General features: G+C 44.6%; 1 protein-coding gene across 1 annotated transcript in view; it reads left to right on the top strand.

Moving 5' to 3' along the window:
- Positions 1-1,131: 1,131 nt before the first annotated feature.
- Positions 1,132-9,281, top strand: part of LOC134909933 (pantetheinase-like) — a 96,327-nt gene continuing 88,177 nt past the window's right edge. Inside the window, exon 1 of the mRNA XM_063917360.1 lies at positions 1,132-1,450. The gene's annotated coding sequence lies outside the window, so the exon portion shown is untranslated. The remainder of the gene's footprint in view (positions 1,451-9,281) is intronic.

The raw sequence follows: 9,281 nt of genomic DNA, 5'->3' as shown, positions 1-9,281 counted from the left end.
TGACGGACCTGCTGGACACTGTCAGGTCAGCACAGCACCGCAGACTGCTACAGTAAGCTACTATAGTAGTATGTATAAAGAAGAATGGAAAAAAAAAAACCACGGGTAGGTGGTATACAATATTATATATATATATTATATACAATTATATATATATATATATATTAAACTGGTGGTGATTGATTATTAAACTGGTGGTCACTTCAGGTCACGTTGCAACTTGCAACTAGTACTCCGAGGCCTAAGCAGACAATCACAAAATATATTATTATACTGGTGGTCAGTGTGGTCACAACAATGGCAGTGTGGCACTGACTCTGGCAGCAAAAGTGTGCACTGTACGTTATATGTACTCCTGAGTCCTGCTCTCAGACTCTAACTGCTCCCCACTGTCAGTGTCTCCCCCACAAGTCAGATAATACACTTACAGTCACACTATCTAATCTATAAATATCACTTCAGCAAGTAGTATAGTAGTATACAGTAGTACTCCTCCTAATAATGCTCCCCAAAAATACTGTGTCTCTCTCTTCTCTAAACGGAGAGGACGCCAGCCACGTCCTCTCCCTATGACTCTCAATGCACGTGTGAAAATGGCGGCGACGCGCGGCTCCTTATATAGAATCCGAGCCTCGCGAGAATCCGACAGCGTGATGATGACGTTCGGGCGCGCTCGGGTTAGCCGAGCAAGGCGGGAAGATCCGAGCCTGCTCGGACCCGTGTAAAAAACCTGAAGTTCGGCGGGTTCGGATTCAGAGGAACCGAACCCGCTCATCTCTAATTGGAACACACAGCCGGTAATACACCTTCATTGGAGAAATATATCTCTCTGCCTGCCATGAACTGTCTGTGAATGTAAAGGGACATTGGTCTTTCTAAATTGCAGCTGGCACTTTATTCATTGTACCTTTTATCCTCTATCATTGAGCTTGTGAATTGTTTTAATTGCATGAGATAATTGTATTTTTTAATATATTAAATTGTGATTCAATTTAGCGCTCTTTTCTTGTTCTATAATATATTTGTATCTTTTGGGGAGACCTACTACCTCCCATCATACAGCAGCTAGAGAAACCCCCATTCCAGCGCCTGAATATATATACATTTGTTATATATTTTTCTGCAGATGTTTTAAGACCTGCTGGTGAGACACTTGTCAAGTCAAGCGGAACGTGACCCGCCAACAGCTCCTCCTTCACATTCTCCCGCAACTGGGGCTGCGAGGAAAAGGCTAAGAATTACGAGCCCACCCGCTGGCAGTGATGCAGGGCAGTCTGGAGAGAGTGCTGACATCTGGTCTGGACTGAAGGACCTGCCAACGATTACCGACATGTCTACTGTCACTGCATATGATTCTGTCACCATTGAAAGAATGGTGGAGGATTATACGAGTGACTGCATCCAAGTAGGCATGTCAGACAGTCCGTACGTATACTGGCAGGAAAAATAGGTAATTTGGAGGCCCTTGCACAAACTGGCTTTATTTTACCTAAGTTGCCCCCCCTCCAGTGTGTACTCCGAAAGAGTGTTTAGTGCAGCCGGTCACCTTGTCAGCAATCGGCGTACGAAGTTACTTCCAGAAAATGTGGAGAAGATGATGTTCATCAAAATTAATTATAATCAATTCCTCCGTGGAAACATTCACCAGCAATTGCCTCCAGAAAGTACACAGGGACCTGAGATGGTGGATTCCAGTGGGGACGAATTAATAATCTGTGATGAGGGGGATGTACACAGTGAAAGGGGTGAGGAATCGGATGATGAGGAGGAGGTGGACATCTTGCCTCTGTAGAGCCAGTTTGTGCAAGGAGAGATTGATTGCTTCTTTTTTGGTGGGGGCCCAAACCAACCAGTCATTTCATCCACAGTCGTGTGGTAGACCCTGTCACTGAAATGATGGGTTTGTTAAAGTGTGCATGTCCTGTTTATACAACATAAGGGTGGGTGGGAGGGCCCAAGGACAATTCCATCTTGCACCTCTTTTTTTATTTTATTTATCTCTGTATCATGTGATGTTTGGGGCTATTTTTTTTAAGTGCCATCCTGTCTAACACTGCAGCGCCACTCCTAGATGGGCCAGGTGTTTGTGCCAGCTACTTGGGTCGCTTTGCTTAGTCATCCGGCGACCTCGGTGCAAATTTTAGGACTAAAAATAATATTGTGAGGTGTTCAGTGTTCAGAATAGACTGGAAATGAGTGGAAATTATGGTTATTGAGGTTAATAATACTATGGGATCAAAATTACCCCCAAATTCTATCATTTAACCTGTTTTTGAGGTTTTTTTAAAAAAAAACACCCGAATCCAAAACACACCCGAATCCGACAAAAAAATTTCAGGGAGGTTTTGCTAAAACGCGTCCGAATCCAAAACACGGCCACGGAACCAAAACCAAAACACAAAATCCGAAAAATGTCCGGTGCACATCTCTACTTTCATGCTTATTCCAACTGAAATTTTGCTTTTGTGAACTGAAATCCTTAACAACAGTCACCTAAATCTATAAAAAATGAAATACATTTTAGAATAATTCTGGCAACTTAAACAAAGGTACTGTAGCTTGGCCCCAATCTTGAAAACATAGTATATGGATTCAGGGGCAAACGCAGGATTTATTAAGGGGGGGTTTCCATGGGTGTGTATGTGTGTATAATTATAATATGAAACTATATAACCCCTCGCGCTAATATAATCAAATTGAGGCAACAGGACATGAATATACTCAATACATTAGTTCCTTTATGATATTTTTAATATCTATAAAATCAATCACATAAAGACAAAAAAAAATCAAGAAATTAATTAATATGCGCATATAAAACCCCCAATAAAAATATAATAATAATAATTGAGCATAAGAGGTGGATCATATATCTATTTGCTATAATTGACCACAGTGGACTAATCCGATAATTGTAGAAATGTTGATGTCCTTATTTTATTCCTAAATAGGACAGTCCCATAAGGTATGCTTATAAATAATCTCCTGAATTGAATATCATATATAGTGTAGCATGAATGAAGTTTTTTACCAGTTCATGGAATTATCCATATGCTCACAGAATGGTATGTTCTCACTATGGGAGATGTATCCTGGATCTTGGAGGATAAAGTCAAACACCCGGGGCTCGGTGCACCGCAAGCACCTATTGAATATTGGGCTCCTGTTCTCCAACCACCGCAAGTGGCGTCCTCCGTCTCCCACTAAAATGCCTCTCGTGAGCAGTGCACACACCGCAGGCGCCTGTCAGCTGATTGTGCTCCCGTCTTCAAGCCGCCGCATATAGCGTCCTCCCTTCTCCCGCTTGTCAGCCTCAAACGATAGCGATGCACATCAACAGGGACCAACAACTGGTGTCAACTGGGTCACAAATAGTGCTGCAAAAAATAGCAAGCGAGCGATCAACTTGGAAAGACCCCCAAGGTACATTACATACTTGTGGGATTGTTTATATGACCACATTTGTGAGAGTGAATGTGTCAGGAATGGCCTGGCAACCATTAGTGACTAATGGGAAAAAAAAGGTTTATCCACAATGATATAAACTTTAACAAAAATTAATAACGGTCAAGAAAAGCTTGAAAGAAAAAATATTTATTTTTTAATAAACCTTTTTACAAAAGTGAGTTTTGAGTATTATGATAGACATTTTAAGGTGCATTGGACTTGAGTCAGAAGATTTTTGTTATAGTTTTTTACTTTCTGCTAATATATTTGCCCCAATTTTGAAGTAGGTGGTGATAGTATAAGTCCCTGTTGATCTAGTGGTTAAGGTTCGGCGCTCTCACTGCAGCAGCCCAGGTTCGATTCCTGAGTAGGGAAAAATGTGTTGGCAGTACGGATGGTGTAATGGTTAACATTATAGCCTCACAGCAGTGAGGTTTGATTCTCACCACTGCCATAATTGTGTGGAGTTTGTATATTCTCCCTGTACCTGCATGTTTCCTCCTGCAATACAAAAATATACTGAATGGTTCATTGGCTCCTGTAAAAAATAAAAAAAAATAAAAAAAATTAAGCCTTGTGTGTACTAGATGGACCAAGTGGTTCTTATCTGCTGTCAAATTCTATGTTTCTGTGTTAGAACAACCCATTTGAGTTGTGACAGCACCAAAGAGTATTCAAGATATGAATTTGCTCATCTTTAAGTAGGCAACGTGTGGTTGTATGAAGAGAGGGGTGTATTTTACCGGTCAATGTGATATGTAGCAAAGAATGTGGGCAATCCAGAAGCCCCAGTCTGAGAGAAAGTGGTGAGAAAAAAAGGAACCATCATAAAATAGTGATAATACACAGGACTTGGGACTCTTTTTCTGATCACTGCTCCCAGCGGCATTTCCTGCAGCATGGTTGAGATGATTTAATGGGGTTCGGAGCTCCACATCTAAGGTACTGTAAAAGTGTTAAAAACAACATCAAGCCTTCAACATACATTGCCCATTTTTGTATACAAAACACTTAATCCTAGAGGAAGCGTCAATGAGATGACTCTGTGTTGGTTTCAGTGGTATCCTCAGTGGCTGCATGACATTGAGCTATATCATGACATCCTTGCAACCGAAGTCCATTGTAGCCAAGCCATGTTGTTTCTTTCAAAATTTATTGAATAAATTATTCAAATAACTTTCCTTGCTGAACAGAACAGACCATGAAGCAAATGTAGATATCCAATCATGTTTGTAAATTCTGACGAGTGAGTGTTGAGATCTGCAGGAGCAAATATATTCATGCTCCTGAGCCAACTGGTATAGGACTTGTGTTCCTTCTTATCTACATCGCCCTTCTTTTTAGCCACATCCATGTCTTTTTTGATTAACAGATATTTGTTTTGTACGCATCCATGTACTTACCACAACTAATTTGTGAAAATATGTGGCCAGAGAACGTGCAGGAATGCTGTGTAGGTGAAGAGCACTACAGCGCACCCTTACCCAAAGTCACACTACTACTGTCAAGAGGACTGCCTAGTATGATGGTGTAATCTACCACTAACTCTATGCTTTTTCTGAAGCTTGGCTCACATTCTACTTTCCTCAGTCACATGAGTAGATGACCAAGCTCTCCTGGAACCGCTTGCTATCTCACTGGACTCCCCAGGATTAGGTGTAACCTAAAAAGGAAAAAACAGAAGTTCTCCTAACCGCAGCTAGGTCACCAAATGAATGCACTGATCAAACACTTCCCTGCAAAGTGGGATCTTAGTCTTTGCCATCATAACTCAAAGTAACTAGTAGAGATGAGCGGGTTTGGTTCCTTTGGGAACTGGACCCACCCAAACGTCACGATCTGAGCCTGGATCATAGTTCTGCTCGGGGTTTCCCGTCTGACCTATGTTGGTTTTTTGCGAGTTTTGGATTCTATAAAGGTCACTGGTAATCGCGCCATCTTCACTCCGACTGTGGAGCTTGTATTGAGCAGACGTGTCTGTGCGGGGTCCACCCAGGGGTACTGTGTTGTCTATCCAGGAGTACTACTTGTACTTTCTCCCTCCATAAAAGGATGCTGTGTTCTCCAGGGGTACTCTCTCCATCCATGCAGAGGTGCTGTGTCCACCAGAGGTACTCTCTCCATCCATAAAACGGTGCTGTGTCCTCCACAGGTACTCTCTCAGTCCATAACGGAGTGCTCTGTCCTCCAGGGGTGCTCTGTCAATATAGGGGTGCTCTGACCCAGTTTAAACAAAATAAAAGCTAAATATCTAGTTTAAAAAATGTATGTTTTTTTTGGGTGATATACTCCAGTGTACTATACTATTATTTTTCTGTGACACTGCCGGTCAGGCCGCAGTGTATAATCATACACGTATTGCGACACTGTAGGTGGTCCATGCTTTGTTGTACATAAAGGGGTGCTGTGTCCTCCAGGGGTGCTCTATCAATCTAGGGGTTCTCTACCCCAGTTAGGTAGGGACCATAACCATCTAGGAACCTCCTCCCTGTTACATCACTTGCAGCGCATTCATTCAAAGTTTTTGTCAAATTCAGAGTAGTCCTGCATCCAATTTCATAATCATGACTGACTTCTGTCCTGTCAGGGATTTCTCAGAAGGATCCTTGATTGCTACACCTGTTGTTGCTGCTGCTGCTGTGAGTTGATCTTCCCAGAAGGGGACCAGGAAAACTACTTGTCATATTTTAACAAAACAATTGACTGTTATACCTTTTCAACGAAGAGCAAGTATGACAACAATCACCTAGTTGCACAGTGGATTACTGATGCCATAACAGCTATGCTGGTATTAGATGTGTCTCCAGTATCCAACATTAATGCATTGGGCTTTAGACAGTTAACTGAGGCCCTGTGTCCCCGCTACCAAATCCCATCTAGTTTCCACTTCTATTATGTACAAGAAAGTTAAAAAAACATTTATTAGTGTCCTCCAAAATACTGTTGTACCCACTGCCCCCTTAAGCAGGGGCAGAACTATTGGAGAAAATGGAGTCTGTTGCCGCCTGGCGCCAGCCCTGAAGGGGGCCCTTACTTCATTGTCCCGCATGTCCATGCCGCAGCTTGAGGACTGAGGAGGAGCCGCCGTGCAGAGCGTACATCATCATGGCGCTCCTCCCCGTGACATGGTCTGACTGCTGTCTCTGGTCACGGACATCACCTGACATTGGCTGTAATGCAAGCCGTGACCTAAGGCAGTGAGCGGGGAGCTGGGAGCCAGGCAGTGCCGTGCGGTGAAGTCCATCCCAGGAGCCGGGACAGGAGAGTGTGCGGTGAGCGGGCTGGGTGTGCAGAGAGTGCCTGTCACTGTCGGGACTCGGAGGAGCCTGAGGACAGACCACTTAACTGTAAGTGCAAGGCAACATTCTGATTAGTTCAACCGTAAGGGGCTGGGGTAGTGGGGGCAGGTGCTGTAGAGTTGGGTGTTGCATGTAGGGCAGTCCCAGCTCCACGATCCAAAGGGTGATCCTAAGTGTAGCATTTCCAGCATGCTTAAACGATTAATCATAAATGTTTTCATGTATCTATCTGTCTATCTATCTATCTATCTATCTATCTAAAAGTCTTGTCCATGTTTACTGTGTTTCTGGGGCTCCATAAAAATCAGTGTTCCCTTGTGTCATGCCTACCACTACAGTTCTTCTGATGATTCCCTCATGCCTGTCTCCACTCCACTTATCCAGCTGTCCAGGGTGTCACGTCTAGCAAAGTTTGGGGATCCGGCAGTTGAGACTTGCCCAAGGAGGTAGCAGGCTGGGGAAGAACAAAATGAGGGGGTTGGATATAGTTCCTTTCCATGGGATACGGAGCAATGAAGGATGTAGGCGGAGTTTGAGAGTCAATGGAAAGTATTTATTATGTACAGAGCAGAGGTAGAAAACTGAGGTTGATGAACGGTGACTTGAGAACGTGGTCGTAGACAAAGAACTGTGGAACTGTGGGTGAGAGTAAAACGAGGCTGAAGACAAGAACCGTGGACTGCGACTTATGAGATGAAACTGCGGTAGAGGAGCTGAGAACTGTGGACGGTAGTTTGGGTCGTGACTGGAGACTGAGAACTGTAGACTGTGGCTTGAAAGATGAAGCTGGAGATAACGAGCTGAGGACTGTGAATGGTGGTTCGAGGACTTGGCTGGAAGCAAGAATCTGTGGACTGTGGCTTGGAGGACGAGGCAAGAGCCCCGGGGTCATCCGTGCCCAAAGGGTCTTACTGAACCGGGTTTTCCAAGAGCGTCTCCACGGGCAGCAGCAGGCTAGGAACGGGAAAACTGCAGCAGCAACTGAGAACTGGCAAAGCAGGGTTAGAAGTACCAGAATACAGCAGGAATCCTGGGAGCACAGGCTAAAGCACCTACAACAGGGTTGTAACTTGAAGCACTGGCATCCCTGTCCTAAACCAGCCCCCTTTTATAGGAAGAAGTTTCCCTGGATTGGCTGGAAAACTAGGAACAGGAATTATGTCAGAAACTTGGTCTCCAACATGGCGGCGCCCAGTAATGGAGACCTTTTCTGACAACATGCTGCTCACTGCCCCTGGTCTCCTAGGCAACGGCTTAGCGAGAGCGAGCTGCTGCAGCGGCATCCCGCCGCCACAAGCGGAACCCCCTCAACGCCATTACCGCTGCCTGTACCCTTGAACCCAGCGCCGCAGCCCTCCACCGCCGCTGCCCGGCCGCCCGTGAAGCCCGCCCCTCGGCCCCAGCGTTCCGGTAAGACCCCGGACGCTGACAGTACCCCCCCCCCTTTGCGGGTGGACTCCGGACACCTATAAGGTTTAGCTTGAAATTTGGCATGAAATGACCGAAGAAGTCTTGGGGCATGGACGTCCTCTGCCTCTACCCAGGAGCATTCCTCAGGTCCATATCCCTTCAACTAGGTACTGGAGGCGACCATATCGTTTGCGGGAGTCGAGGATCTTATGAATCTCAAATTCGTCTCCTTGTGTTGACTGGATCTTGGGTGATTTAGGTAGAGCAGCTCTGAATCGATTGAGTACCAACGGTTTTAAGAGAGAAATATGAAAAGCGTTAGGGATTCTTAATTGTGGAGGTAACTTCACCTTGTAAGCCACAGGATTCAAAACTCTTTCGATTGGGTAGGGCCCAATAAACCTGGGAGCAAACTTCTTAGTAGGAACCTTCAATCTTAGGTTACGTGTGGAAACCCAAACCCGATCTCCCACTTTAAGACTTGGTACCGCTTTTCGCTTTAGATCTGCGTAGGTCTTATACTTCTTGGATGTCTTGAGCAAGGCCTTGTGAATTTGTTTCCAGGTTTCAGTAAATTGTCTAAGTGTTGACTCTGCGGCAGGAACCTCGAGTGTAGGCAGAAGTTGGAAGTCAGGAACTTTCGGATGATAACCATAATTATTGAAAAATGGAGAAGATTTTGTGGCAGAGTGATAAAGATTGTTATGGGCAAATTCTGCAAATGGGAGGAAGTCCAGCCAGTCGTCCTGAGAGGAGGACATGAATAAACGCAGAAATGTCTCCAGGTCCTGGTTCACTCTTTCTGTTTGACCATCCGTTTGAGCATGATATCCTGAGGAGAAATTCAATTTCACGCCAAGAGCAGAACATAGGGATCTCCAAAACTTGGCCACAAACTGGGGACCGCTATCAGATACGATTTCCTGCGGTAATCCATGGAGACGAAAAATCTCTGCTATGAATAATTTTGCCAGCTGGGATGCTGATGGAAGACTGGCCAGGGGAACAAAGTGTGCCATTTTAGAAAATCGATCAACTATGACCCATACGGTGTTCCGTCCGCCAGACACAGGCAAATCAGTAATAAAGTCCATAGAAATATGTGTCCATGGTCTTTGCGGCACA

Source organism: Pseudophryne corroboree, chromosome 4, assembly GCF_028390025.1.
Source record: "Pseudophryne corroboree isolate aPseCor3 chromosome 4, aPseCor3.hap2, whole genome shotgun sequence".
Classification (NCBI taxonomy): domain Eukaryota; kingdom Metazoa; phylum Chordata; class Amphibia; order Anura; family Myobatrachidae; genus Pseudophryne; species Pseudophryne corroboree.
Note: the sequence above shows the minus strand (reverse complement) of the source record. Positions and strands in the feature narration are given on the sequence as shown.